Below are 13621 nucleotides of genomic sequence, written 5' to 3'. Positions count from 1 at the left end.
TCTTTATGTTCAATCCAGGATTTACTACTACTGTTCCAGATAAAATCCAACCCAACTTCGTATTTTGTCCCACAATTTGCTCATCGTGGCGAACTCCTTCTTCCAATATTTGTGAGTAAAGATCGGCTCCAATGACTAAATCGATTCTTTCCGGGCTGTTGAAATTTGGATCTGCCAAATTTACATTTCTCCATTTATCCACGTCATATTGAAACCTTCTGTCGGGATGTGCTGATGCAAGTGCTGGAAGGACTAGTGCTTCTGCCTTAATCATTATGTTGCTCAAAAATCTGGGTCGTAGTTCCAGTGCAACTTTAGATTTCGCCACGCCGACTAGGGTCTCTCCTAGACCTTGTAACCTCACTTCTGTCTTCTTCCTTGGTAGCTGCAACAGTTGAGCCGCGTCCTCTGATATGGATGTAATTTGTGATCCTTGGTCTATCAGCGCTTTGACTGTTACAAATTCTCCATGCAGTGATTTTATACGAACTTGGGCTGTTGCTAGCAGAACATTTGTTGTTGTATTGGTGGTCATTGCTTTCGTATGTCCTCTTCGCTCTAAATGCATCACTGTGATGTGATTCATTCCACACTTCTGGCATTTAATTTCATTGTAACATTTTTTATCCTTGTTGTGGCTTAAGCATCTGAGGCAGACCTGTGCTGATCTTGCCCAATTGTATCTTTCATTCGAAGATAACGCCGAAAATTTTCTGCACCATGCGATATCATGTCCGCTCATTTTACAGAACTTACATTGTTTTAATTCCGCTACCACTGCTGATTTTTCTTGGAGTTTGTACAGTCCTATGTTATTGTGTTTTCTGCCTACTGAAGCTTCCAAGGCTTGAAACTGCTGCTCCAGGAAGTCCATCACATCCTCAAGTTTTTGGATGTCCTTGGATTTCTTTACATTCTGCTCATAAAGAATAAGCCCATCCTTATCCAGTTTCCGTATAATTATTCGGGCTAAAATGGGATCCGCTTGCTCTAGGGGAATATCCATTGCTTTCAACGCCTGAATACTTTCATTTACATTGTCCAGCAAATTTCTTATGCTTATTGCTGACAGGCTGTTGATGTTTTGATGGTCCAGTATTCTATCTACCAATTTAGTGAATAAAATTCTCCTGTTGCCATATCTTTTTTCCAGTAATTCCCATGCTGCTTCATAATTTGCCTCGGTCACTTGAAGATGTTGCACCAAGCGAAATGCCTCTCCTTTTAGATTTGTCTTGAGGTAGTACAGTTTTTGAACTTTTGATAATTTGGAGTTTTCATCAATCATCTTTTTAAATAAATCGTGAAATGAACTCCACTCTTCCACATGACCACTAAAGGATGGTATTTGAACTCTTTTTAGTTCTACTTCCAGTGACTCCTCTTTAAGACCATCTATCCTTCTTATCATATCCTGCATTTTGCTCTCAAACTTTTCTTCAATTTCTTCAAATTCGAGATCTACCTCTTCCATTCCATGCACCGTTGAGAGCTCGAGATGCAATTTCCTAATTTCATCCATATGCTTCTCCCACGATGACTTCATGTACTCCAAAGCATATTTTGATAGTCCAGCTAAATCGCTTTCAACGGCATCGGCGAGTTTGTTTACTTTTTTCCTGAATTGGTAGATGATTGCGCTTACTTTTATATTCGCCTGATTGCCCATTGGTGATGATTCTATATGGGTTTGTCTTTCTTCCTCATTTTCTCTTTTATTCTTCTCGAACATCAACATAAATTGTTGCATTTGTTGTTGCATCTGTTGTTGCATTTCCTCTAGGAAGGCCTTTAACTGTTGATCGAGCATTAGCCCATGCACTTCGGGCTCTGCTTCTTTTATTACCCTTTGCGGTTCTCGCTCGACCTCTTCTTCCAAACTCGCTAGGAGTTCCTTTGCTTTTCCATAGTTCAAGTTGATGAGATCCCAAACATTTTCTTTGAAATAGGGATCAGTGTTTTCGCCATGCACTCTCAGCATTTCGTGGTTCGTAGTGGCTTCCTTCATTTTGCTTTCCAGGGATCGTAGTGTGTCACCCATGGCTGCTTTCCGAACCATGCCTGCTTGCAGTTTTTCCTTAATCCCAATTACTTCTTTAAGGAGTAGGCTTTGGAGCTTATACAAGTTATGTCTCGACGCCATTTTTCCTTGTTTTGTGAAGCAAGTAAAATTTGTAGTTTTAGCTTCTTTTCTTTTAATGCCCCTGTGGCTTTTTTCAAAATTATTCTGTTTTATTTTTTTGCTTTTGTTGCCCCTATGGCTTTTTTTGATTTTTTCTTTGCCCCTATGGCTTTTTTTGTTTTTTCTTTGCCCCTATGGCTTTTTTTTGTTTTTTATTTGCCCCTATGGCTTTTTTTTTTTTTGTTTTGCCCCTATGGCTTTTTTTTTTTTTCTGTTTTGTTTTTTTTTTTACAAAAATATAATTCTCTTTTTTTTTTTGAAATATATTTTTGTGGCCGCTGGTTTTTTTTTGTCGAAGGACCAATGTTAGCGGGAGAATCAAATTCTAGAACTTGTTTGTTCGTTTGTCAGTTTAATTCTGATTTTATTGAACAAAATGTATTACTTAAGTGCTAGTACACAACAGAAATCTTAGGGGGGTTTAATCTTATGCATCTACTTAAGGCTACAAACACTTGACATTTCTAATTCTATGCATAGGCCTAATGCAACACACAATTGCTGTGATCTATATGTACTCCCCAGCTGAGCGCATGTTTATGGGAGAATATTCTTTATTATCAATGCGTCTCCAGCAGCATGAAGTGTTATCATCCCTTATGCTCTTATCTTTCATGCACACACATTTACAAGTACTCTAGAATGTTGGGTTAAAAATACATAAACATTTTATAGCCTAAATCACTTAACGATCTAATTTATTGCAGCAGTCTTTCATGTTCATAGTTTTATGAACACCTATCGACTTCATCCAATCGATTCTCCTGACCACATTTTTGGTTAAGAATTGCTAGTTTGTGTTGGATGTGGTTGTAGAAATCCATAGTATCTCCTTTATACTGCGCTGCTCTCAGTTCCTGATATAATTGGTCCACAGTGGCAAAGCCACCAAAGTTGGTATTTAGCATCGCTTTTATGTCAGTCCAAAGGGTCAAATGGGGATGAACCTCCATTGCTCTTCTGGCGTTTCCAGTTAGTTTTGATTTTACGATGTTCATACACATTCTTTGAGCTTGTTCGTTGTATAACATTAATGTAGGAATTATGTCATCTACATTTGTTATGAATGTTGTGAGGTCTTCCTTCTTCCCATCAAATTCCCTTAATTTTTCAATATATGTAAGGGGATTGATGTCTAGCGTACGTAATTGTATGTTGTTTTGCGCTGGGTTAAGGGCTGGTTGATTTGCGTTATTCATTTTGTTTCAATTTTTTTATAATCTTATTAATGTTCCAAATTTCACTTCGTTGCTATTTTTTGGCTATTTGTAAGTCTTTTAATGTTTTTTAGTTTTCCTCTAATGTTTTACCACTTTCACTTTTTTAGTTTCGTAATTATTTCTTATATTGTAATTATTTGCTTTTTTAAATTTGTAACAATTTGTTAATCTTAAAAATTTATTTCTCTCTTATTAGGATGTGATGTCCACTTTTAACTTTTCCTAGTTTTCTTGTTTAACGTAATTTTGTTAACTTGTTTCTTTTTTACTATTCACTAAAATGTTTCTTTAATCACTAAGTTTATTGTCCCTTTCCGGAGGACTTATCCTTTTACGTAGGATTTCGTTTCACGGACTACCAAACGATCATGGTAATCCTACCGACTGCGCCAATTATAATCATTCTTAATAGTATTATATTTTTTAAAAACTAAAGTGAGTTTCCTTCCTTTGGCGAAACTCGCGTTAAAAAATAACACGTCAATTAAAGTTTGCTGCTGGAATAGAACTAAATCTTTATTTGTGAATGAGTGCAATATACATAATTGTTTATTTTAATTCTAGATACATCGTATGATTATTTATTGGTCTTTTGATTCGATCGTATGATTTGAAATACGATCGATTGTGTGATTTGCAAGAAGGGTGTGGCTTTTTTCTAAATGACAGATGGTACGATAATTGTAATATGAATACGATAATTGTAATATGAATATATTGCCAAGTCATTGGAAAGGCATTTTGGTTTGGGTTATAACAGGTCAATTGTCTATGAAAGTTTGGACTTTTTTGTGGAGGTATCAGCATGCCTAGGTCGTTTGTTATAGCATTTGTATGGAACAAGTTTCGACGACATTTAATATTTCCTTGAAAAGTTATCGTGCGCACCATCGAACCGACGGACCGACACCTGAAACAAATTTCGTCAAAGGAGGCCTATACCTATAGGAAAACCTATACCTATATAGGAGTCTTTCTGTCGGAAAGTTAGGTATCCACTTAGAATTTAAAATTCCGAATATCGGAAGGTGCCGTCATATAAGGGCTATAGCAAACTTTGACCTATATAGACCTCTTTCTGTCTTAGATGTTGATTTCCACTCAGAAATGCCAAAATCTTTGCAACTTCCTTGGAAAATGTGGATACAATCGTCTAAATAACGGATATTGGGAACTATACGAAGACCTGCAGCGAGATACCCCATTTTCAATATTTTGTATGGTGAAGGGTACAACAAATAAATAAATGAGTGCAGCTAACTTTTATCCTTGCTCAGGATATGATAAAAAAAATTATTTCCTACCTTTTTTGGAAATCTCAATCAGTTCTGATTTATATCCATCCCAATACCCCTAAAATATATGAAGTGCCCTTTTAATATAGCGAACAACTTCACTGAACTACTCTGCAGTTACTAACCACACCATAATTTAAAGCTCTTCATCAATGTCAGTGTGTGCCGTCTGGCAGGAAAAAAAATAAAAAATAACAGAAAATAGCAAAAAAAACAAAAAAAAAAACAACTACTAGAAGGACAAATTGTTGCATAACCAAACAAAGGAATAAAGACAACAAAAGATACTCGTTGCCATAGAATAACAAGGAAAAAATGAAGGACAAGGTTTGGGGGCAAGAAAAAATTCTTTACATAGTCCTGGAATTTCCTTGTTATTATAATTTTTTACACACAAAAAAAGCAATTGTTAACATCGGCCTTATCGAGGGGTTTTAATTGTGAATAGCTAACTAATTGTTTTGCCATAGACCTTTAAAATACGTAAATATCTTCAGTACCAATGTGTGGAGCGTAAACGTGAATTTCGGAAAATGGCGGTTATATAAATAATAAAAAATTTCTAATTTTTTCGAAAATACCAGAGAAAAAAATCTAGAAAATCCAAAATCCAAAATCTCATTCCAGAAGTAACTAATGGTATTATGTGCACTTAGTATAAAACAACGTGTGTAATATTGATTTTAATTTTTAATTACACTGTGCGACAAATTTCAATTTGTTCAATAATTACTGGGAAAATCTGGCAGATTATGAAAGAAGATACGTGTATCGACGTTTTGAAAGTAATATAAAATGAGGACGATAGTTCCCCCCTCTACCATACTTTTGGAAAATTTCGGATTAAGATTTCTCGAATTCCGTGCATTTTTGTCTTCAACAATATTGCACATAGAAATAAGAATATTTTGATATATGAATTTCTGGCATTAAGGTAAGATTAAGACCCCTGAAATCTTCCAGGACCTATAGTAGAATTTTATGACAAACAATTTTGTGGAATATGTTGTCTTGCTACAATCCCGTTTAAAGGGAGTTTTTTAACTTATTTGTAAACAAGGACCAAAAAGATCCCTTTGTTGAGTCACTCGAGGGTAAACATTTTGTATTTTTATCTGCAATATTGTCGAAGACACTGAATACACACGGATTTCGAGATATCTTAATCCGAAATTTTCTCAAAAGTGTGACAGAGGGTGGAACTTTCCCCCTCTATTTAGGTTACATGGTGATGTAAAATTTAAAAACGCCGATACACTTGTCAACTTTTTTTATACCCTCCACCATAATATGGCGGGTATATTAACTTCGTCACTCCGTTTGTAACTCGCCGAAATGCTCATGTCAGACCCAATAAAGTATGTATATTCTTGATCAATCAAAAATTGTAAGCCGATTTAACGATGTCCGTATGTCTTCTGACCGTGTGTCTATCTGTCCGTCTGTCCGTCTGTCTGTTGTAATCACGCTATCTTTCAAACGAATTGAGATAGAACGAATTGCATACATATTTATTTTGTCAAGTTCGAAAATGGGTAATGTCGGTTTACGTTTTCGTATAGCCCCCATATAATGAAACCTAAGGATATTCAGTATTTTTATGGTATTAGAGACATTATATACTGGAATTGTTTCAAATTTCGTATTGGAAGATGTTACCTACCTATGACAAAAAATTACTTATATTATAACAGTAACTCCCAATATTCGGAATTTTTATAGAATTACAGACACTATTGACAGGAATTGTTTGAAATTTCGTATTTCATGTTCTTGATGGATACTAAAGCCTATGACGTGTACGTTCACGTCTAAAGTGTGAGATATAAAAACTGCAACAAAGTCATACGCCCTAATTTTCACATTTTTTTTAAATTTTATTGAATGAAAGCAAAAATGTCGAAAATAGCATCAAGTTTTAGAATAAGTTTAGATTTGTTCGAATTGGTCACCTATGGCACGAATTATGGCCTTCAAACGGCCAATGAAACCGTCACACGCTGCCCGAATGTTGCTCTGCGGTATTTTGGCCCATTCCCGTCGAAGCGCTTGCTTGAGGTGATCGACACTTTGGTATTTTTAGTGCCAACCTTGCTTTGCAAAATACTCCAGACACAATAGTCCAACGGATTGGTATCCGGAGACTTTGGTGGTCATTGTGTGCTGGAAATGAAGCCTCATTTTGTAACCATTCTTTGGTGGCGCGTGCTGAGATCTGTTGGAATGTCTAAGGTCTGCGGCCAAAATGTTTGCGTGCCCAAGGCTTTAATACACCCTCCAGAATATTTTTGCGATAATATTCGGCATTTATTTTGATGCCACGGTCGAATGATTCGAGCGGAGAGTGACCATCGGCTGTTATGGCGGCACACACCATCACCATGGCCGGCGCTTGAGTTCTGGTTGCCAACCGAAGGTTCACATTTTCAGCTGACCTCTTTGGCAAGTAAACATGATCATTGTGTTTGTTTACAAACTTCTGGACAACGAATGTTTTCTCATCGGAGAAAACCAAATCCGGCAGTTCACCACTTTCGGCCAATCGAAGCTACTCTTTAGCTCTTTAGAGTCTATTTTCTTTCCGTTGCGGTGTAAGTTCTAGCACTTTTTGGAATTTCAGTGGATTTACCCCGAGCTCATTTAAATGCTGGAGTGCTCTAACGATAGCCACTTGTGGTTTTCCAACCAAATATAAAGAAATCACACTGTCACGCTTGAATTCCATCACGAATAACTTTTTTTCTAGAAAATTCTCACCAAAATGCTTTTGAACGCTTGTAAACAATATAATGAGCTGTCACTGGAATAATTTTAACACTTGTCGGACGAGTGCCTTAGAAATGACACAAGTTTGATGTTGCTTGAAGTTTTTTTTTTTATCTCTTGCTGTATAACGATACCTCCCGATATTCGGTATTTTGATCATTTTAGAAACATTATTCACCGGAATAGTTTCAAATTTAGTATTTGAAATTCGTAATAGATACTTCAACGTATGATAGAAATTGGAATACGCAAGTCCACGTGTTCATATATAGCGATATTATTCAACCGAATTGTTTTAAATGTCGAAATCGAAGGCCCTAATAGGTACGACAGCCTATGACAAAAAATTGTGTATGCAGGTCCAGGTCTTCGTATACCCAACATATGGTCTCTCTTTTTTCGGTATTTTGATGATATAGCCCCCTATATAACAGTTTTCATATAAACGATATTTTTCGACGACTTAAGCAAGTTTCTTCCAAATGTCGGGCGGTATTAAAAGTTCGACGCGGTCGAACTTAGCAGATTTTTTACTTATTTTAGCTTTACTTTCATAATCTGCTGGATTTTCCCGTAATTATTTTTTGTGCTGCACAGTGTTTTTAGTTGAATTCTGCTGCATAAACATGGTATCTGTGGAAAACCTGTTAATACATCAGAATATTAAAATATATTTATGTTCTGATTTTGCACGATAAAAATTCTACGAAAACTTCCATAGTCATTTTTCATTGACTACTTGACATGCCTTTCCAAAAAACGAAAAAAGTGTATTCATATGTTTAGTTGTGTATGTTGCAAAGCACCACTTGGTTATCTACTCGCCTGTGAATGATAATAATTCGATAATAATTCAAAGCACATCCTTGTTATCTATGCGAATGAGAATAGAACAAATAGAAGTGATACAACACACACTCTTACACAGACATGGAAAAAATTGTCTCACCCTCCCCTATCTGTGATACACATAGGTGTGACATTGTCGCAATCATCAACACCATCATCGTCGTCATCATAATAATGATTATCGTGGATTTGCATACCAGCACAAATGCAAACATATCAACATATTGGATTATTCGTACATATGTGATTGGAGTCCTTGGTGTGTTTTTTTGTATTCTATTTTTCGAGTACATTGACAGCTGTCATATCGCGCCAAAGGCGACGAAATAAAGAATTATGTTTGCAAGGAACGTACATATTCGTAGATATTCCTATTTACATTAGGGTGCGCATACTGAGGAAAAAAAGTTATTATAAGTCTAGGTATTAGCACATTATTTAAAAAAAAAGACCGCTAAAAGTTGTTAAATAGTTATTTACAGGGTGAGATGAAGAAAACTGCAACCAACTTCAGACTGCTGTCATTTCTAAGCCACTCGTCCGACAGCTGTTAAAATTATTCCAGTGACAGCTCAATATATTGTTTACAAGCGTAAAATAGCATTTTGCTGAGAATTTTCCAGAAAAAAGTTATTCGTGGTAGCATTCAAGCGTGATAGTGTGATTTCTTTATATTTGGCTGGAGATCCACAAGTGGCTATCTGTAGAGAACTCCAGCATTTAGATGTGAATAAATCTTTTGTGTCTCGTACCATTGTTTGTTACCATGATACTGGTAGCGTAGCCCGACGTCAAGGAAGTGGACGGAAAAACAGCAGCATAAGCAGAAATGGTTCGAAAAGTAAAGAAGCGACCTGATCGAAACCAGCGTCGCAGTGGCCGAAAAATGGCACGTGAGCTAAACATATCGCAATATTCTATTCGGAAAATATTGAAAAATGAGCTGGGGGTAAATCCATTGAAATTCCAAAAAGAGCAAGAACTTACACCGCATCGGAAAGAAAATAGACTCAAAAGAGCTAAAGAGTTTCTTCGCTTGGCAGAAAGTGGTGAACTGCCGAATTTGGTTTTCTCCCTTCAGAAAACATTCGTTGTCCAGCAGTTTGTAAACAAACAAAATGATCGTGTTTACTTGCCAAAGAGGTCAGCTGAAAATGTGCACCTTCGGTTGGCCACCAGAACTCAAGCGCCGGCCATGGTGATGGTGTGTTATATACAAAACAGCCATAACAGCCGATCGTCGCTTTCCGCTTGTGGCATCAGAATAAATGCCGAATATTATCGCGGAAATATTCTGGAGGATGTATTAAGTCTTTGGCACGTAAACATTTTGGCCGCAGACCTTGGACATTCCAACAGGACTTAACACCATCGCACTCAGCACGCCAGTCAGTCCACCCAAGAATGGTTACAAAATGGGGTTCCTCGCTTCATTTCCAGCGCAAAATGGCCACCAATATCTCCTGATACCAATCCGTTGAACTATTGTGTCTGGAGTATTTTGGAAAGCAAGGTTGGCACTAAAAAATACCAAAGTGTCGATCACCTCAACCAAGCGCTTCGACGGGAATGGGCCAAAACACCGCAGAGCAACATTCAGGCAGCGTGTGATGGTTTCATTGACCGTTTGAAGGCCATAATTCGTGCCAAAGTTGACCAATTCGAACAAATCTAAACTTATTCTAAAATTTGATGCTGTTTCCGAAATTTTTTCCTTTCATTCAATAAAATTAAAGAAGAAAATGCAAAAATTATGGCGTTTGACCTTGTTGCAGTTTTTTTTTATCTCACCCCGAAGGTCAGGTTCGAAAATGAATAATAACATTCCACTCCATCAAGTACCTCCCCCACAGAGGTCAAAATTGTGAATAATTACAACTCTTAAAAAATGTGATGTAACAGTCCGATTGTCTTCAAATTTCACACATCACAATATTTTTATTAACCCAAGATATGGTGTGGAGATGGAATATATTGGTCCACTCCATCAAGTGCCTCCCCACAAAGTGTAAATATTGTGAATATCCATGAAGCTCTTAAAACACGAAATTAATTATTATAATTGAGGTCGGACCATTCCTGCTGGTACTTCCGCCACAAAGATTTAAGGTTTTGAATAACAAAAACGTTTGTAAAATTCGAAATAAGCATCCGGTTCTTTTCATATTTCACACAACTCATTATTTCTACAAACACATGACCTGCTGTGAATATGTCAGCGATCGGTCCACTCCTTGGACCTCCTCCACAAAAGGTCGAAATTTTCCAAAAAATATTTTACTGCACAGAAAGGGAAAGGCTTATCCGATTTTGATCCAACTTTGCAAATTCCAATAAGTGCAACGTGCAGTGCAACGTCAGGTTAGAAAATGGAAATATCGATCAAGTACCTCTCCACAAAGGGTCAAAATTTTGAATAATTACAACTCTTATAAAATGAGATAAAATAGCCCAATTGTCTTCAAATTACACACATTTTATTAATCCAAGGTCGTGTGTGAAAATGAAATATATTGGTCTACTCTATTAAGTACTTACCCCCATAGGAATCAAGATTTTGAAAAACAATACGCTCAAAGAAAGCGGAATATGCACACAAATATCTTCAAATTTCACACATACAAACATTTTTGCTCACACAAGATCTGTTATGAAGATGATATATATCTGCGAACTCCTACTGGTACCTCACCCACGAAGGATTGCGATTTTAAATATTTAAATTTGTTATAACTTGCGAAGCAAGTCAGGGATTCTTTACAACTTGCTACTCGTATATCTGAATATTTCTCTCAACCTGAGACAAATATGGACACAAATGTTCGATTCTCTTGTAATTTTGCCATAATAATATTTTTATCTGTGTTAGGTGAAGTATGAAAGTGGAATTCTTCGATCGATTATATCTGGTTCCTTACCCACAGTTTTATTACAAAATGTAAAAAGTGAGGATCCAGATATAGTCGATCGAAGAATTCCACTTTTATACTTCATCTAATACGGCTAAAAATATTGGCATTATAAATTATCACATATCTCATATAAAGTGAAGAAAGTATCAATATAGTCCAAATCTGACACTTCGAAAATTTTATATCACATTTATTTAGGTCGAATACGACATTTGACCATCCTACGGAACCTACTCCACAGAGGGTCAATAATTTGAATAATCATGAGGATGAAGTCAACATATATTTAAATAATCGATCATTGGCTGAAGAGATATATACCTGTCGGCAAACCGACTGATACTTTTTAACTTATTTTGACTACTTTTCGATAAAAAATATCAAAAGGTCGATATACGGCCTACAGGGTTGCCCATATTCGACGGATCCATGCTTTTTTGGGCCCATTCCAATCGACGAGGCTTGTCCGCAGGCAACATTATTTGCGTCAATTGAATTTTGTACAGGAACAAATGCAAATCAATGCGAATAATCCGTTGTAAAGTGGACCGAGCCATGCCCAACTGCTGAGAACGGCGTTTTTGGGATGTTCTTGGGACCTCTCAACACTGGCTCGTACGGCAGCGATATTCTTGGCCGATTGCCTTGGTCGACTTTTATATGGCCTCTTCGGATAAGAAAGAACCTTACCAGTCGCAAATTTTTAGTATAAACGCTTAATGGTGTTCTTAGAAGGCGCACTTCTCACATTTTTTTTAAGTTTTAAAAGCACGTTGAGTTTTCACAATTGACTTCTTCTGTTGAATGTAAATTTCAACTATTTCAGAGCGCTCGCGTGGCGTGTATTGGTTCATGGTAAAAATCTGCTTGGACTGACGCTTCAAACGCGGTATGTCATTAAGCGATGTGACATCTCTGTCAAAAGTTATGGCGTTGCCAGATGGGTCCGTCGAATATGGGCAACCCTGTACTACTTTCTTCTACTTCCATAATCTCCTGGGATTCCCCCGTAAGTATTAAAAATAAATAAATAAATAAATAAATTAATTAATAAATAAAATAAATCAAAAAAAAAAATGTCCCACAGTAAAAATTTTAAGAAAAAATTCTATTTGAATTAACGAGGGTGCCACTCTAATATACTCCTTTGTAAATATGTACGTTTATATTTACATACACACACGAGTACACTTTACCGAAATCAACACAGGTGAAAAATGTCAATATGATAATATCCTTCCTCTTCTGTTATGACTCTAGGGCTATGATGGTGGTGGTGGTGATGGTGCCGATGGTGGCATCGGAAACGGAAGTGACACATTGTTATGTGAACAACAGATACGAGCTGGAAAGTACATTCATAAATTTTTGTGTCGAAATATGACTGACAACAGAAAATAACAAGCATTTGTGCAAGAGAAAATAAACTACCTAAATCGAAGACACGACAGCAACAACAACAATACGAATCAAATGGCAAAAGAAAACGACATATGGCAGGGAAAACTTGTCGTAGTCTCCCAAGGAAAAAACGAACACACACGCACGCCGAAGAATACCTTGAGCAAAATGTGAAAACATTGGCAACAATATGACAGCCAGCTTATGTTTTGTTTGCTATCATCGACTGTTTATCATTTTGGTCGTGCGTGTGCACCTGCCTGCCTACCTGTCTGTTTTTTGGACTTCTTGCAGTTGTTGTTTCTTTGGGTGCGTTACCCCATTTGTTTCATTTAGCCTTCGCTTTTATACCCTCTGTATAATTCTATGAAGTGTCAATTGTTATGACTTACGGAAATTTTCTCATTCAAAGATCACATCGATACGCTTGCCAAGTGCAGACTTAGTGTATAGTTATATTGGTAAATTTATGGGTATTGTTTCACTAAACAAAAACGATAACAACAACAAAAATAAATAATAACAATAAAATTACAAAAAACAAGTAAACAAAGGCTACAGTCGAGCGGGGCCGACCGTTGAATACCCTACAACACTATAATAAACGATACAGTTTATATAGGCAAGATACTCGAAAGAATTCCACAAGATATTATGACAAATAATAAAAGAAAACCATAAGGTTTCGTTCTCTAATTTTCGAATAATAGCAACTTAAACTAATTTGCTCATTTCCAATTTATTGGTAGATGTTGCACGTAAACGGTCTTCCTAGATCTGGAACCAATATTTCCCAAAGACCTATAATCTCTCAGAAGTGGCAAAAGATTAACATTTATTATTGGTTTTTGACTGAAACGCATCTATATGAGATGCAGACATTTGACTATATTCTTCAACGAAATAGTCAGAAGTGCGTCTTTCCTGTATTTGTGAATTCTCCAAAAAATCACTGGAATGGAAATTTTCGTATTTTGTCTACAAAAGTTGGCAAAC

The 13621-nt window shown here is 36.5% G+C and overlaps 1 protein-coding gene across 3 annotated transcripts in view; it reads right to left on the bottom strand.

Moving 5' to 3' along the window:
* LOC101900210 (venom dipeptidyl peptidase 4) overlaps window positions 1-13621 on the bottom strand; it is a 474529-nt gene that overhangs the window by 50674 nt on the left and 410234 nt on the right. The gene's annotated exons all lie outside the window — the stretch shown is intronic.

This window comes from Musca domestica, unplaced genomic scaffold (assembly GCF_030504385.1).
Source record: "Musca domestica strain aabys unplaced genomic scaffold, Musca_domestica.polishedcontigs.V.1.1 2, whole genome shotgun sequence".
NCBI lineage: Eukaryota > Metazoa > Arthropoda > Insecta > Diptera > Muscidae > Musca > Musca domestica.
Note: the sequence above shows the minus strand (reverse complement) of the source record. Positions and strands in the feature narration are given on the sequence as shown.